This window comes from Giraffa tippelskirchi, chromosome 8, assembly GCF_054371585.1.
Source record: "Giraffa tippelskirchi isolate mGirTip1 chromosome 8, T2T-mGirTip1v1.2.pri, whole genome shotgun sequence".
Taxonomy (NCBI): Eukaryota; Metazoa; Chordata; class Mammalia; order Artiodactyla; family Giraffidae; genus Giraffa; species Giraffa tippelskirchi.
This window is the reverse complement of record NC_137282.1, coordinates 94,074,244-94,090,143: the sequence shown is the minus strand read 5'-3', so window position 1 is coordinate 94,090,143 and position 15,900 is coordinate 94,074,244. Positions and strand designations below refer to the sequence as shown.

Genomic DNA, 15,900 nt, shown 5'->3' with positions numbered 1-15,900 from the left:
AGAGTAACTAGGTTAAAAGTGTTGCAGCTGCTGATTCTTTGTGTTGGAGATGGTTCTGTGCGCTGGAGCATGTTTAGCTGCATCCCTGGTCTCTACGCCCTTGTTGCTGGCAACACCCAACCTCTCCCCTACCCCAGCTGTGACATCAGAATGTCTCCAGATATTGTCAGTGTTCCCAGGGGGCAAAAAACCAATGTAAGAACCTCCAAACCCGACTATCTGGTTTCTCATAACTCAGTATCAGATTTCCAGAAGGAGAGAATCTGGTTGGCTCAGCTTGGGTCTGGGTCCAATTCAATCCAATTAACTATAGCCAGGGCTTCAGGTCACATGACAGAATCTGGCTGCCAGGAGGAAGGGGCGCATCCTGCTCCCAGATAAGAGGGATGGACAGATATTCTAGGAGGGTCCTTCCACTTCCTTACTCCAGCGAGCTGTTCTGGTCTGACTCTCTGTACTGTATTTGTAGGAGGTTTGGGGGGAGGGGGTTAATATTGCAGCTGCTTATTGATGGGTTAAGTGGCAGCTGTTTCTCATTTATAGGGGTGAAAGGTCCTGGCATAGCAGTGGGTGGCCCATGTCCTGCCACAGGCTGGTTCTGCTGTTACATAAGTGTGGCCAAGTGGGTCAACTCACTTTAAGGGGGCAAGTTTTCTGAGGTCCTACTATAGACTGCACTGTTGCTTGGAACTCTCAACTTCTCTTTTATCACAGTCAAATAGGTTGAGAGTCAAATTTCTGCTTTTGAGAACTTTTCTTCCCTTACGAGTGTTTCCTGAGAGGCAGCATGTTGTAGACAGCAGAGCACTGGGCTGATTTATTGGATAATGTTGTCATTTTGAATGTTTCCTGAATGTGCTTTTTTTTCCCCCACATCACTGTGCTAGATGTAGAAAACCTCTTGTGATGTTTGAAGTTCTCTTCCTCCCTGTTTTATTTTACATAGAAATATTGTACATCCCTGGTGTTTACCAGTAATATTTCTTAGTGTAACATGATTTTCCCCATGATTTATTGGGTTTAAGATGCGTATTCTAAAGACTGGGTCATCGAGACAGGATTATTTGATCATTCCTGGGCTTCCTTTGGGTTTCCTGACTTTTTCAGGGCCCCTGTGAGCTGATCCTGGGCTGTGGGCAGGAGTACTTCATGAGCCTGAAGAGGAGGAACTGTTCTCTGTCATTTTTGTGGACTCAGGCTGCAGTTTTTCTGCAGTTTTTATATTATTGTATGGGTGATTTTAAAACAACAGCAGCAATAGCAAATGAATATTCTTTTAAAGGTGGATGTGCGTGCAGATATAAAGGACAAATTAGTGGTTACCAGTGGGAAGAGGAAGGAGGGAGGGGCGTGATAGTAGGGGAGTAAGAGTTACAAACTATTGTGTATAAGATAAACTACAAGCATATATTGTACAACTTGCTAAATTTAGCCACTATTTTATAATAATGTAAATGGAGTATAATCTTTGAAATTTGTGAATCATTTTATTATACACCTGTAACTTACATAATATTGTATATCAGCTATACTTCAATTTAGAAAGTCTCTGTGTAGATTAAATCAAAATAAAGAAATTTCAATTAAAAAAGGGTGGGTAGCATTTTCTTGGGTATTCAAAATTAGCAAGGATTTTTCTTTACTAAACAACATTTCAATCACTGTTTATTTGCTTGAAATGAAACATAGTGACTTTAGGTCCTCAATTTTAATTCAGATGTGCAGCCCTGTGTTCAAATACCTAGTTACAGTAGAATAGGGATCTGCTAGGTTTTAAAATAATTCCTTGAAGGATATATGCCCAGATTAGTTTTGGGAAAAGTAAAAAAAAAAAAAAAAAGTTTTGGGAAAAGTAAAGCCCTATTTCTACCCTCCCTGACCCCTTCCCCATCTTTTCTTTCCTCTTCCTATCTAACTATCCTCATTCTACAAGTGCTTATTCTTTTAACAATAATTTTATTAATCTCCTTGATTATTATAATTAACACAATAACAAATTGGTCATAATTTGCTTTGTTACAGTTTTTAGCAAATAGAAAACTGGCAGTCATGATAGATCAAGATCTCTTCCTATGTCAGCCATCAAGTGCATGCCTTGAAGTAGTAACCGTACATCAAATCCTGAATTAACCCAGACTTTTGGTCACTCAAAAATAAAGCACTAACAGAAGTAAAACTCACAGTGAACGTCTCTGACTCACAGACAAGTATCTTTCTGGCCAGGTATGCCTTCTAGAATCCAGTGGCCCAAATCAGTCAGGACTTGCTTAGATTTTTTAGTTTTCTGGAGGAGATCCTAAATGTTTATTGTCTTATGGTTTCAAGTAATTATTCAGTCAGAAAAAGTGCCAAAGTTTATTTGCTCACAAAGTTTTCCCCCAAAGTGTTCCATTTTTTTGTTAAGCATCAGGGAAGGTTTTCTGTGCAATTAAAACCTTAAGAAACTCTGTAACTCTGTAACACGGAGAATACAATTCATGAAAACTCATGGAGAAGGAACCCTTGGTTAGGAAAGTGAGCCAGTAGAAGGATGGAGGGAACTGATGAGGGGCCTAAAGTGTAGGGGGGCAGGAGAACCTGCTTCCTGCCCAAAGGTGGCAGCAGGAGAATGTCCAGGACACGACGTCCTGAAGGCCTCTGCCACCAAGTATCGTTAGCAAACATGGAGGGGCAGGAGAACCTGCTTCCTGCCCAAAGGTGGCAGCAGGAGAATGTCCAGGACACGACGTCCTGAAGGCCTCTGCCACCAAGTATCGTTAGCAAACATGGACTCACCCTACTTCCTCTTTCAGTTCCCACCTCTGTAAATGTGGAAGCAATGGAGGCAGTGCTGTCCCAGGAGAGGAGGGGATTCTACCATGTATTCGTTGGATTTCCACAGAGGGGCCAGGAGAGTCAACAGCCTTCTAGTGAGGAGATTTTTTTTTTATGTATCTGGTAATAAGAAGTACATTTTATTACTGCCATTTATCTCCATGGAGTTTTTGAGTGCATCTAAAATAAGAAATTCTGCTTCAAGTTACAGCTTTGCAATATTGAGAAAAACTTAAAAAGTGCCTTAAAATTTTTTCTAACTATACCTGGAAGGAGGAATAGAAACCATCCCAGGCCAGGGATTCATGATGGCTCATGGTGAGTGATCCAAGATGGGAGGGCTGCCCTGTGGCACCTTTGAGCTCCCAGCTGAGGGCCTCCAACAAGTCACTTTTGTGGAGGACACAGCAGCTTGCTCCTCAGGTATGCTCCCACTACCCTGCCCTGCCAGTGAAGTCACCTGGTGGGCCAGGCTGCAGAAGGTGCTAGAGGTCTTTTGCACGAGCCTCCGCTGGAGGCTTTGTCTACACCCAACTTCTTTGCCTGCCTAGCACCCAACAGTGAGAAGCTATAGGTACACTGTGGGTACCCAGGCCTCTCCCACCTAGTGGGATGAGAGGCATGAAGACGAAATGTGCATTCACATGGGCTGGGGAGGGGGTGACATCACCTTTGACCTCAGACCCATTGCTGTTGGGGGATTTGTAAGGTGTAGAGAGATGTTTTGGTCTACAGAGGCAAACCCCAAATCAGTGGAGGGTCAGCCACAATTACAGAGTTCCAGATTCCTGACCTGGTATGCAGTGTCATACTTTAACCTGCAATTTCAGTTTGATTAGACTGTTATTAGGTAGCTTACAAATTTGCTAGGGGAAAAGAGCTCTTAGAGCAAATCTTGAAGAGGATGAAGGAGCAGAAAAATTACAGAGATATACATTTATTTATGTAATGCCAAGAGAGGCATCATCAAAAAGCTTCACATTGAAGATAATTCCGTTGACAACAAACTTAAAAACAGAATCATAATTTTTCTGTATTTTGGATAATCTTCAGATTTCTCATGATACCACTGGTGATGCTGCTGAGCCCTGGTGAACAGGACACAGAAAGCGAACAGAGCCAAAGCCCAGCCTTGGATGGACCAGCTGGAGAGGGTCTAGTGGCACTGTTGTCAAGTCCAGAGTTGACTGCAATGATGTATTCAAACAAGCCCTGCCTCAGTGTTTTATATCCAGTCTCTCCTGGTTTCCAGAAGTTCCTTAGAACAAGATCTGAATGGATGTTTATCAGTATGCCTATCAACCACAAGCCACTGGGCTTCCCTGCTGGCTCAGACAATAAAGACTGTACCTGCATGCAATGTAGGAGACCTGGGTTTGATCCCTGGGTTGGGAAGATCCCTTGGAGGAGGGCATGGCAACCCACTCCAGTTTTCTTGCCTGGAGAATCCCCATGGACAGAGGAGCCTGGCGGGCTACAGTTCATGGGATCGCAAAGAGTCGGACACGACTGAGTAACTAAGCACATCAACCACAAGACAAAACTTGTTAGAAATCAGGGGTCAGTAGCCAGTCGTCTGCCTACTGGCTCAGGTGGGTACTCTGCAAGTAGCTGTTACAGATGCAGAACACAAATGCCAGTAGAAAGGCGTAAAAAGGCACGGACTTTCCTGCTTGGTTCAGAAACAGCAAAGTCAAGGCCCATTGCACATAGTGAACGAGAAAAATGGCCAGGAGGATGCTATTGGGCCAGCGGTTGAGACACTTGACAGTGCCTGTGAGGAGCAATGGGGCCAGCAAGGGCAGATCCCGTACAGCCTAGGCAGCTCCAGCCGGCAGCCGAAAGGTGGAAAAGATATGTAACAGATATCTTGTCACTTCTCCCCCTTGTGCCTTTGGCAGAAACCGCTGTTGATCACAGAATGCTTTCCCTCTGAGCAGGGATGAAGGCTCAGAATTCTCCATGCAGTGTATTTTCCATTCTCTGGACCTGGTATATATAGTGAAACCTATTTGCCATTCTTGATACAGATAAAAGGTGACAAATGTGAGCAGGAGAAGGAAGTACTTGGGCTGAGCTTAGAAAGGCGATATTTAGACAGATACAGAGAAAGAGGCAGATTGTGTGTGGCTCATTCCATGTGGAGAACAATGTGGACAAAGCAACTGGATAGAGTTCTGCTGGTCCCAGGACCAGGAGGTGCTGGCCTGGCCAGAAGGGAGGATTCTGTTGGGTGTGGTGGAGATAATGGGACAGACAGAAGGGTGGGTCTAGATTAAGAAAGAAGTGGCCACAGAACTGGAAAAGGTCAGTTTTCAGTCCAGTGCCAAAGAAAGGCAATGCCAAAGAATGTTCAAACTACTGCACAATAGCACTCGTCTCACACGCAAGTAAAGTAATGCTCAAAATTCTCCAAGCCAGCCTCTAACAGTACGTGAACTGTGAACTTCCAGATATTCAAGCTGGATTTAGAAAAGGCAGAGGAACCAGATATTAAATTGCCAACATCTGTTGGATCATCAAAAAAGCAAGAAAGTTCCATAAAAACATCTGCTTCATTGACTACGCCAAAGCCTTTGACTGTGTGGATCAGAGAAAACTGTGGAAAATTCTTCAAGAGAAGAGATCATGTGACCTGCATCCTGAGAAATCTGTATGCAGGTCAAGAAGCAACAGTTATAACTGGACATGGAACAACAGACTGGTTCCAAATCAGGAAAGGAGTACATCAAGGTTGTATGTTGTCACCCTGCTTGTTTAACTTATATTCAGAGTACATGATGGGAAATGCTGGGCTGGATGAAGCACAAGCTGGAATCAAGAATGCTGGGAGAAAAATCAATAACTTCAGATATGCAGATGACACCACCCTTATGGCAGAAAGCAAAGAAGAACTAAAGAGCTTCTTGATAAAAGTGAAAGAGGAGAGTGAAAAAGTTGGCTTAAAACTCAACATTCAGAAAACTAAGATCAGGCATCTAGTCCCATCACTTCATGGCAAATAGATGGGGAAACAATGGAAACAGTGAGAGACTTTATTTTTTTGGGCTCCAAAATCATTGCAGATGGTGACTGCTGCCATCAAATTAAAAGATGCTTGCTCCTTGGAGGAAAAGTTATGACCAACCTAGACAGCATATTAAAAAGCAGATTACTTTGCTGACAAAGGTCTGTCTAGTCAAAGCTGTGGTTTTTCCAGTAGTCATGTATGGATGTGAGAGTTGGACCGCAGAGAAAGCTGAGCGCTGAACAGTTGATGCTTTTGAACTATGGTGTTGGGGAAGACTCTTGAGAGTCCCTTGGACTTCTAGGAGATCCAGCCAGTCCATTCTAAAGGAAATCAGTCCTGAATATTCATTGGAAGGGCTGAAGCTGAAGCTCCAATACTTTGGCCACCTGATGCGAAGAACTGACTATTGGAAAAGACCCTTATGCTGGGAAAGATTGGAGATAGGAGGAGAAGGGGACGACAGAGGATGAGATGGTTGGATGGCATCACTAACTCTATGAACGTGAGTTTGAGTAAACTCCAGGAGTTGGTGATGGACAGGGAAGCCTGGCATGCTGCAGTCCCTGGGGTTGCAAACAGTCAGACACGACTGAGTGACTGAATTGAACTGAGACTAAGGAAACCTTTGGATTTCAGGGATTTAGACTTTTTCTCGAGAGCCATGGAAGCCCCTGAAGGTTTAAACAGAATAATGACAGGAGAAAAACATGTTTTAGGAATCCTATCTGATAGTGAGCCAGATAGGATTGCATAATGGACTCCAGCAGAGATTCCTGGGTCTCCTGCATTGCAGGCGGATTCTTTACTAACTGAGCTCGGAGGAAAGCCCATTCAGAGACCATTCAAGGCTATTCTGCTGCCAACAGCCAAAAGGCAGAGTGTGGTGACATGTAGCGCCCAGAAGGTGAGCCCACCATCTTCAGCAGCATGTAGCACGGAAGCCCAGGTAGGGGAGTGAATCTGTCCAGCAGGAACCCCTTGGCCAGCTCCAGGGAGAAGGCAGGTCCTGATGGGCCACATACAGGGTGGCAGTGGGGACGGGGGGCACAGTTATCTGAGGTTGGTGCTGCAGCCCAAACCCTGAGCTGGTTTTGCCCCACATAGTTGAGTTCAGTTGCTCAGTCATGTCCGACTCTTTTCGACTCCGTGGACTGCAGCATGCCAGGCTTCCCTGTCCATCACCAACTCCCAGAGCTTACTCAAACTCATGTCCATAGAGTCAGTGATGCCATCCAACCATCCTCTGTCGTCCCCTTCTCCTCCTGTCTTCCATCTTTCCCAGCATCAGGGTCTTTTCCAATGAGTCTATTCTTCACATCAGATGGCCAAAGTATTGGAGTTTCAGCTTCAGCATCAGTCCTTCCAATGAATATTCAGGACTGATTTCCTTTAGGATGGACTGGTTGGATCTTGCAGTCCAAGGGACTCTCAAGAGTGTTCTCCAACACCACAGTTCAAAAGCATCAGTTCTTCAGTGCTCAGCTTTCTTTATAGTCCAACTCTCACATCCATACATGACTACTGGAAAAACCATAGCATAGTCAGCCCAGAAGCTGTTTCACAAGTACTTACTGAGAAATGCTTAATTTGGTAGGTACTTGGGCATCGTATATACTACAGGGATAAATCTTTCAGTGATTGCAGTATAGCCTGTAACATTGAATGTAACAGTTCTTTGCTTGTGAGAAAACACTGGATGATGGATGAGTTAGATCACAGTAGACAAACTTTTTCTGTAAAGGGATGGCTAGGACGTATTTTAGATTCTGCAGGCCATAAGGTCTCTGGCTCAGCTGCTCACCTCTGCCATTGTTGCACAAAAGCAGCCAGAGATAACACATAGATGGACGTGATTGTGTTACAAGGAAGCTGTATTAGCAAAAATTGGCAGTGGGCTAGATTTGGCCCATGGATTGAAGTTTGCGAGCCTCTGGACTGGTAAAGTAGGATTTGTCTCCTTGAAGAGAGGCAATATTTCATTTTATTTTTCATTGACATCAGAGTTTTGGTTTTTGTACTTGTGGGATACCTCTAAAGAAGGAGACAGTGTGATCAGTGGCTCCAGTTATAACAAGGATGTAGGGTAGTATCCTGTATTGAATCTCCAGGCAGACTACAACGAGAGGATCAAAATTATAGGAAGGCAGGAATTGGTTCAGAGTAAGGAGAAACTTTCTTAAAAGATTTATTTATCTGCCTTGAATCGGAAATGTCAAGGTAGAAGTTGTTCCCCACCTGTCAGGGACATTATGTTATAGAAAATGAAGTAGAGGCAGAGTTCCTTTTAACTCTCTGCCTACTTATCAGTTGGACCTAGTATATCAAGCAATCTCTCCTCACTTTAACCATGAGTTATTTGAAATCATTGTGATGTGTATAGGTGGATTTCAAATGTCTTTTCATGTAATTGTTGGAATTCTTTTTTTCCCAACCAATTTTATGCAGAACTCAGATATACAGGACAGATGTGATATTTTACACTTGAGTTTTACAAATTTATGCTCTGATATTTACTTAAGCATTTAATATATGTATTATATATTGTCAATGAGGACAGTGAAGTTGTTTTGATAAACAGAACTGAATTTGGATTCAGATCAGTGTTGTTTTGATCCATTTAGATGGATGAGAACTGAAGGTTCATCTTCTAGTTCATTCAGTTGTGCATTTTGTTTTTTTGTGTGATGTCAAGGAAAAGCAAGATTCTAATAGAATCATAGTTGTAAATGTTACAGATTTAAAAATTTTGTTGTTCACTCAGTCATGTCCAACTGTTTGCAACCCCACGGACTGCAGCATGTCAGGCTTCCCTGTCCTTCTCTATCTCCCGGAGCTTGCTCAAACTCATGTCCGTTGATTGAGTCAGTGGTGTCATCCAACCATTCCATCCTCTGTCATCCCTTTCTAACCCTTTCTCCTGCCTTCAATCTTTCCCAGCATCAGGGTCTTTTCTAATGAGTCGGCTCTTCGTATAAGCTGGCCAAAGTACTGGAGCTCAATTCTAAATTATTCTTCAACCAGAAGGCAGATTATAGGTTTTATTTTAATCCCCTCTCCCAACCCCTCACTGCCTGGGCCAAAAGAAGATCACTCTGGCAGCACTAGTTAATGTGTGGGGTGTTTTCCGGTGTGTTAAAATTTCATGTACAGTACATTTGAGTATGTATTTTTCATTTCAGTCTCTAAGATAACAAAAATTAACTAAAAAAAAAAGGTTTTGAATATCCAGCTCACCACATACTGGTAGTCCTCAGTTTTCCATCTGATAGATAGATCTAGAAATACCTGCCTTGCTCTAGTTGTGAGGAATGAATGAGATGAGAATGTAAAACACCCAGCATCCTAATAAATGTCTTTTTTTCCCCTTCCTGTGACTTAAAAAACATAATCATAGCCCTTCTTCTAAATCACATTATATTTGGCTGCATTCCATTTCAACAGATATGGTTTCATTTGCTTTTACTAGAAATTATTCACCATCTTAAAGGAGCACTTGACTGACTAGGATTTCTGCCTGCAGAAATGCCAATTATTCTCTCAAAAGGAGTGGGTTTGGGTGGGCTCCTCACCCTGTTTGTGATTCCGTTTTCTGGCCTGAGAGTGAAGAGAAGTTTGGATCAATCTATCCTCCCAGGTGGAGGGTAGGAATTTAAGAGGCTTGCTTGTTCATACAATCAGAGAAATAAGGGCTCTGAGTGTGCAGACTTGCCTTATTAGATTTTTATGCCAACTGCCCCAGCTCTGTCTATTCACTTTATTTTTAAATCTATTTTTATTTTTTTAAGAAGTAAAACTTTATTCAGATGACATGCTTCTTAATAGAAAATAGTAAGGAATTCATAACAACTATCAGAGCTAGTAAACACTTTTAACGGGGCTGCAAGATACAAGATCAATATTTTTTAAATCAAGTGTATCTCTATATACTAAGGCAGACAATCCAAAAATTAAGAAAATAATTCCATTAACAACATCACCAAAAAAGAAAACACTTGAGAATAAACTTGTCTGCTGAAAGCTACAAAATATTGCTGAAAGAAGATAAAGGATGTCTAAATAAATTGAGTCAGTTCATGTTTATGGAGTTGAGGATTTAACATTGGTAAAACAGCCTGCTCTCTAAACTGACTACAAATTCAACATGTCTGTTCTCTTTAGAAATTGCAGTAAAAGACATGCATCAGAAGGGCCCGTGTACACACCTTTGGAGAAGCAAGAATGTGAACAGCAAGGAAAGGAGGGAGGGCTTGTGCCACTTAACAGCCAGACTATAGAGATAAGGAGAAAATCTATAAGACTTAGGAAAAGTAGTGTCCCTTGAATAAGAAAAGAGAAGTAGACTGGTCCTTAGGGACCAAAAGCAGTGGGATCTCCCCAAGCCCAAGCTGGGCACAGGTAGCCTTTAGATTTCACAGAAGACCCTAAGTAGTTCCCTGACCATTTCAAATGGGGTCATTTGTCTTCAGCAAGTGAAAATGGTATGGCAGTTCATGTGAGTATCAGGTTTATGAGTGTCAGATGCTGAGTAGCTCAAAGATATTGATCCTGAGGCCAGGACCCAGAGGGGAGCTGGACAGGATTCTGTGGGGCTGGGAGGTTGTGGTAGCAAAGTTGAGTTCCATTTAAAATTACTCTTTAACTAACCAGTGGTTAAGCAGGAGGTGAAAGGACCTGATTTGTGTTTTTAAATCTTGCTCTGGCGGCTGCAAGGAGCCTGGAGTATACAGGGCAGGAGGAGGACCTGTTAGTGAAACTCGTCCATGTCCCCGCAGTAGACGTGGGCGGCTTGGGCTGGGTGTCAGTGAGTGTGAGACAATGCTTTGTCTTTGCCAAGCCCTTGAAGCTTGCTTATGTAATCCGGTAAAGTTAGTGGTATTGGTGGTAGTCTTTCCTTTTCTTTCTTTTCTTGCCTGAGGATCAGCTGTTGCAGTTCAGGGTGGCTCAGTAAGTTCTATAAGGTTATGCCCTGAATGATTTGAACCCAGGTTGGTCTAAACTCAGAGCTCTCACTTCCCTTTCTACAGTCAGAAAAACCAAAGGGCACATCTAGATTGTCTAATTCATAAACCAGTAGAATTTTTTGATCCTTTAAACAGTTTGGCCACACATTCTCCTGTAACCAGTGTTTCCTCACGGGCAGTACAATTTTTATAAGTTACATGGAGCTATTGACCTAGTGAAAGGGCTTGACCATTTTTAAACATATTGAGGATTTTATATATAGATTTGGCAATATATGGCATAATGCTCAAGGTAGAAGCTTAAAATGTTCAAAGACAGAATTGAAATGATAATTTCTAAGGTTTTCTAACCAGAAGGGCAGTGCTGAAAAGTTGTATTTATTTGATTATATCCAGAAGGCAATGAGAGAGAAGGTAAAGGAGGCAATGAGAGAGAGGGAAAAGTCCATGTTTTGGAGGGATTAAAAAATATAATTTCCCTAAAAATATATGTATATATAACTTCTCTAATAATTCTACATAGTGGTGCTCCTAAGGGTCTAGAGGGCAGTACATTGAAAACTGGATACCTATCATTATAAAACAATATCATGAAATATTAATAATATTGAATATTAAAATGTGATAATTGAATAATAAACTTTTACATAAGGTAGACTAAAATCTGTTTGATTTAAACATAGATGGCAGTTGCCTGGCTGGACAGTAATATGAGATCTAGCTAAATAAATAGGTTTCCTTTTTGCCTCTGGTGCCAGGTTTGTGTGGGTAAACTGCTGGGAGCTGAGCCCTCTGCTTTTGGAACATTTCTTTCTTTGGGGAATCTCAGGATTGGAGTCCTGGTGTTCAGTGTTTGCAGTGAGAAGTCACAGTTCTGGAATGAGAAGTCACAGTTCTGGAATGTGGAAGCAATAGAAAGAGACACCAGGGGTATGAAATAAGGCCTGAATCCAGAGTGTGCAGAGAAGCTGATGGGAGAATGCATCCCTGGGGCCCCCAGTGCCCTTGGCCCCTTAACGCAGATGCTCAGAGGAATTTGTGTGCCCGGAACCCAGTAGACACTCAATTAAAAAAAAATAAACACCAATTTGAAACTTCCTGTGTTTCCTCTTATAACTCATTTAATCCTCATAGAACCTTGTACAATAGGTATTACGGTTATCCTCACTTTACCAATGACAAATTAAGTTGCATAGAAGTTAAGTACCTTGCCCAGGGCCCCGCAAATAGTAAGTTGTATGCCTGGGATTTGATTTGAGAAAGTCTGACACCCAAAGCTGTGCTCTTCATGACTCCCTGGTCACTTCTTAATACCCGTAGACTATTGAATTGAGTGTCAGGTGCTCTGACTTTTCAAGATAGAATACTGCATTTGCTTATACCAGGGGTTTTCAAAGCTAAGTTGCTGAAAGTTTTTCTGAGATTCTTTATTTCATTGTTAGAATTACCACATCTGGTTTCAAAGTTAGTAATACCCCCAATTCACTGTCCCCTGTACATTCTATTCTTTTTTTTTTCATAGTACCTATCATCATCTACCTTGATTTATTTTTGCTTTTACCTGCCACCCCTGACTAGAGTGCAGCCTCCTGAGCCTTGTGTATTGCTTGGTTTTCAGCAAGGAGGTCCCTGCCTGGCACCAAGGAGATGCCCAGTACAGATACATATTTACTTAATGAGGAAGATTAATGTCCAGTACACTGATGCCATCATCTTGACTATCTGAAGTCCCTGAGCCTTTCAGAAGGCTCCTACCGTGACCACAGGGAGCAGTGAAACATCCCAGTAGCATCAGGAGCCTGGAAGTTGCAATGCTAAGGCTGAGCTCTTATAGTTGTCATGTGTATGGAAAATTCTTTTGCTTAAAGTTAGTAAGAAAGACCTCTTACCGCCTTAAAAAATACACTTTGTGTGTCCCACAATCCTCTGTACTCTTAGAGGTCTGTCTTTCTCCTTACCAATCAGAATTTTGGCAGACTTCTGCCATGAATGAAAGGGCTTGTGCCTGTGTTCAGTTTCTGGTGCCCAGATCCCCTTTCCTAGGTCCTTAGAGTAGAATACTTGTGCCGGAACCTAGATGTCCATTGGCAGACGAATGGATAAGGAAGTTTTGTTACATATTCACAATGGAATATTACTCAGCTATAAAAAAGAATGCATTTGAGTCCTAATGAGGTGGATGAAACTGGAGTCTATTATACAGACTTTATGAAGTCAGAAAGAGAAACACCAATACAGTATCAGTTCAGTCGCTCAGCCGTGTCCGACTCTTTGTGACCCCATGGACCTTAGCACGCCAAACTTCCCTGTCCATCACCCACTCTCAGAGCTTGCTCAAACTCATGTCCATTGAGTCAATGATGCCATCCAACCATCTCATCCTCTGTCACCCCCTTCTCCTCCTGCCTTCAGAGTTTCCCAGCATCAGGGTCTTTTCAAATGAGTCAGTTCTTCGCATCAGGTAGCCAAAGTATTGGAGCTTCAGCTTCAGCATCAGTCCTTTCAATGAATATTCAGGACTGATTTCCTTTAGGATGGACTGGTTGGATCTCTTAGAAGTCCAAGGAACTCTCCAGAGTCTTCCTCAACACCACAGTTCAAAAGCATCAATTCTTTGTCACTCAGCTTTCTCTGTGGTCCAACTCTCACATCCATACATGACTATTGGAAAAACCATAGCTTTGACTAGATGGACTTTTGTTGGCAATGCAATATCTCTGCTTTTTAATATGCTGTCTAGGTTGGTCATAACTTCTTTCCAAAGGAGCAAGCATCTTTTAACTTCATGGCTGCAGTCACCATCTGCAGTGATTTTGGAGCCCCCAAAAATAAAGCCTCTCACTGTTTCCATTGTTTCCCCATCTATTTGCCATGAAGTGATGGGACTGGATGCCATGATCTTAGTTTTTTGAATGTTGAGTTTTAAGCCAACTTTTTCACTCTCCTCTTTCACTTTCATTAAGAGGCTCTTTAGTTCTTCTTCACTTTCTGCCATAAGGGTGGTGTCATCTGCATATCTGAGGTTACTGACATTTCTCCTGACAATCTTGATTCCAGCTAGTGCTTCATCCAGCCCGGCATTTTGCATAATGAACTCTGCAAAGAAGTTAAATAGCAGGGTGACAGTATACAGCCTTGACGTACTCCTCTACCGATTTGGAGCTAGTCCATTGTCCCATGTCCGGTTCTAACTGTTGCTTTTTGACCTGCATACAGATTTCTCAGGAGGCAGGTAGAGTGTTCTGGTGTTCCCATCTCTTAAAGAATTTTCCACAACACAGTTTGTTGTGATCCACACAGTCAAAAGCTTTGGCGTAGTCAGTAAAGCAGAAGTAGATGTTTTTCTGGACCTCTTGCTTTTTCCATGATCCAACAGATGTTGGCAGTTTGATCTCTGGTTCCTCTACCTTTTCCAAATCCAACTTGAGCATCTGGAATTTCTCAGTTCTTGTACTGTATATTAACGCATATATATGGAATTTAGAAAGACGGTAACAATGGTCCTATATGCAAGGCAGCAAAAGAGACACAGGTGTAAATAATAGACTTTTGGACTGTGTGGGAGAAGGTGAGGGTGGGATGATTTGAGAGAATAGCACTGAAATGTGTATATTGCCATATGTAAAATCGATGACCAGTGCAAGTTCAGTGCATGAAGCAGAACACTCAAAGCAGGTGCTCTGGGACGACCCAGGGGATGGGGTGGGGAGGCAAGTGGGGTGGTGGTTCAGGATCGGGGGCACACAAGTGCACCCGTGGCTGATTCATGCTGATGTTTGGCAAAAGCTACCACAATATTGTGAAGTGATTATCCTCCAATTAAAATCAATAAATTAATTAAAATATATATCCTTATCCCAAAAGAAAGAATACTTGTGCTGGGAAAAGCCTTTTCTGCCTAGATAAGCTAGAAGGTCCCAGGAACTCGATAAAAATATTATTTGTGATAGGTTAGAGAAATTGCATACATCATGGATTTCTACTGGCAGTTAGAATATTTGTTGAACCACAAAATACTTGTGCACCTGCTTTACAATTTGCTTGACTTCATTTGCATTCATTTGTTCTTCATGATTAAAAAGTATGATTAAAAGTCCAAAAGATTTGGGTTCAAATCCAGGTTCTGTCACATTACTAGCTGGTATCTGTTTCCCCATCTCTAAACTGGGGATAATAATACCACTGTAAATCAGAACACATCACACTTCCATTTAACTGTTTTAAGGGACTATCCCTCTTGTTAAGATGACATTGTCTCAGTCACTGTATAAATTAGGATTGAATTGTTTGGAAAATAGTGACTTTTTTTCTTTTTTAATTATGAAAGTCTGATAACACATTTTTTGGAAACTTGGAAAGTACCGAATGAAATTGCATATAGTTCTACTATATATTGTAATTTCTTTTAAGTAGATAAATTAAGATTTTTAGTTGGAGTTTCAGTATCAAACTCAAAAATTAATAGAATAGACAGAAAAGTAGAAAGATATGGTAGACCTGAAAAGCACTATGGACCAATTCAACATAATTAAGATTTATACAATTTTCACACAACAGCAGGAAACAAATTCTATTCAAGTTCCCATAGACTATAAACCAGGAGACCCTGGAACATATCCAGGGATGTAAAACGAGGTGTAAAAATTTCCTGGTCTAAAGGTATTGACTCTGATGCTGGGAAAGATTAAGGGCAGGAGAGAACGGGACGACAGGATGAGAAGGCTGGATGGCATCACTGACTCTATGGACATGAGTTTGAGTAAGCTCTGGGAGTTGGTGATGGACAGGGAGGCCTGGCGTGCTGTGGTTCATGGGGTCGCAAAGAGTCGGACATGACTGAGAGGCTTAACGAAATCTACTGAAAGGTATTGAAATCATACACAATCTGTTCTCTTTATCACTGTGGAATTGTTAGAAATCAGTATCAAAAGATATTTGAAAATAACCCACATATGGAAAATAGTGGCTTTGACAAGATAAATGTTTATTATTATTTTTTTTCTCAGGCAGGTAAGTCCAGAAGTCATTAGGTCCCCAAGATGCTTCTGTCCACTGTGTGTGGACTCTAAGCTTATTGTTCAAAACTGCTGCCATAGCTCCTGCCATCAGTACTGC

General features: G+C 41.9%; 1 protein-coding gene and 1 pseudogene across 11 annotated transcripts in view; one reads left to right on the top strand and one right to left on the bottom strand.

The window, feature by feature from the left end:
- Positions 1 to 15,900, top strand: part of ARL15 (ARF like GTPase 15) — a 632,366-nt gene that overhangs the window by 16,401 nt on the left and 600,065 nt on the right. The window lies entirely within an intron of this gene.
- LOC145517071 (3-oxo-5-alpha-steroid 4-dehydrogenase 1-like) lies at positions 3,791 to 8,072 on the bottom strand (annotated as a pseudogene).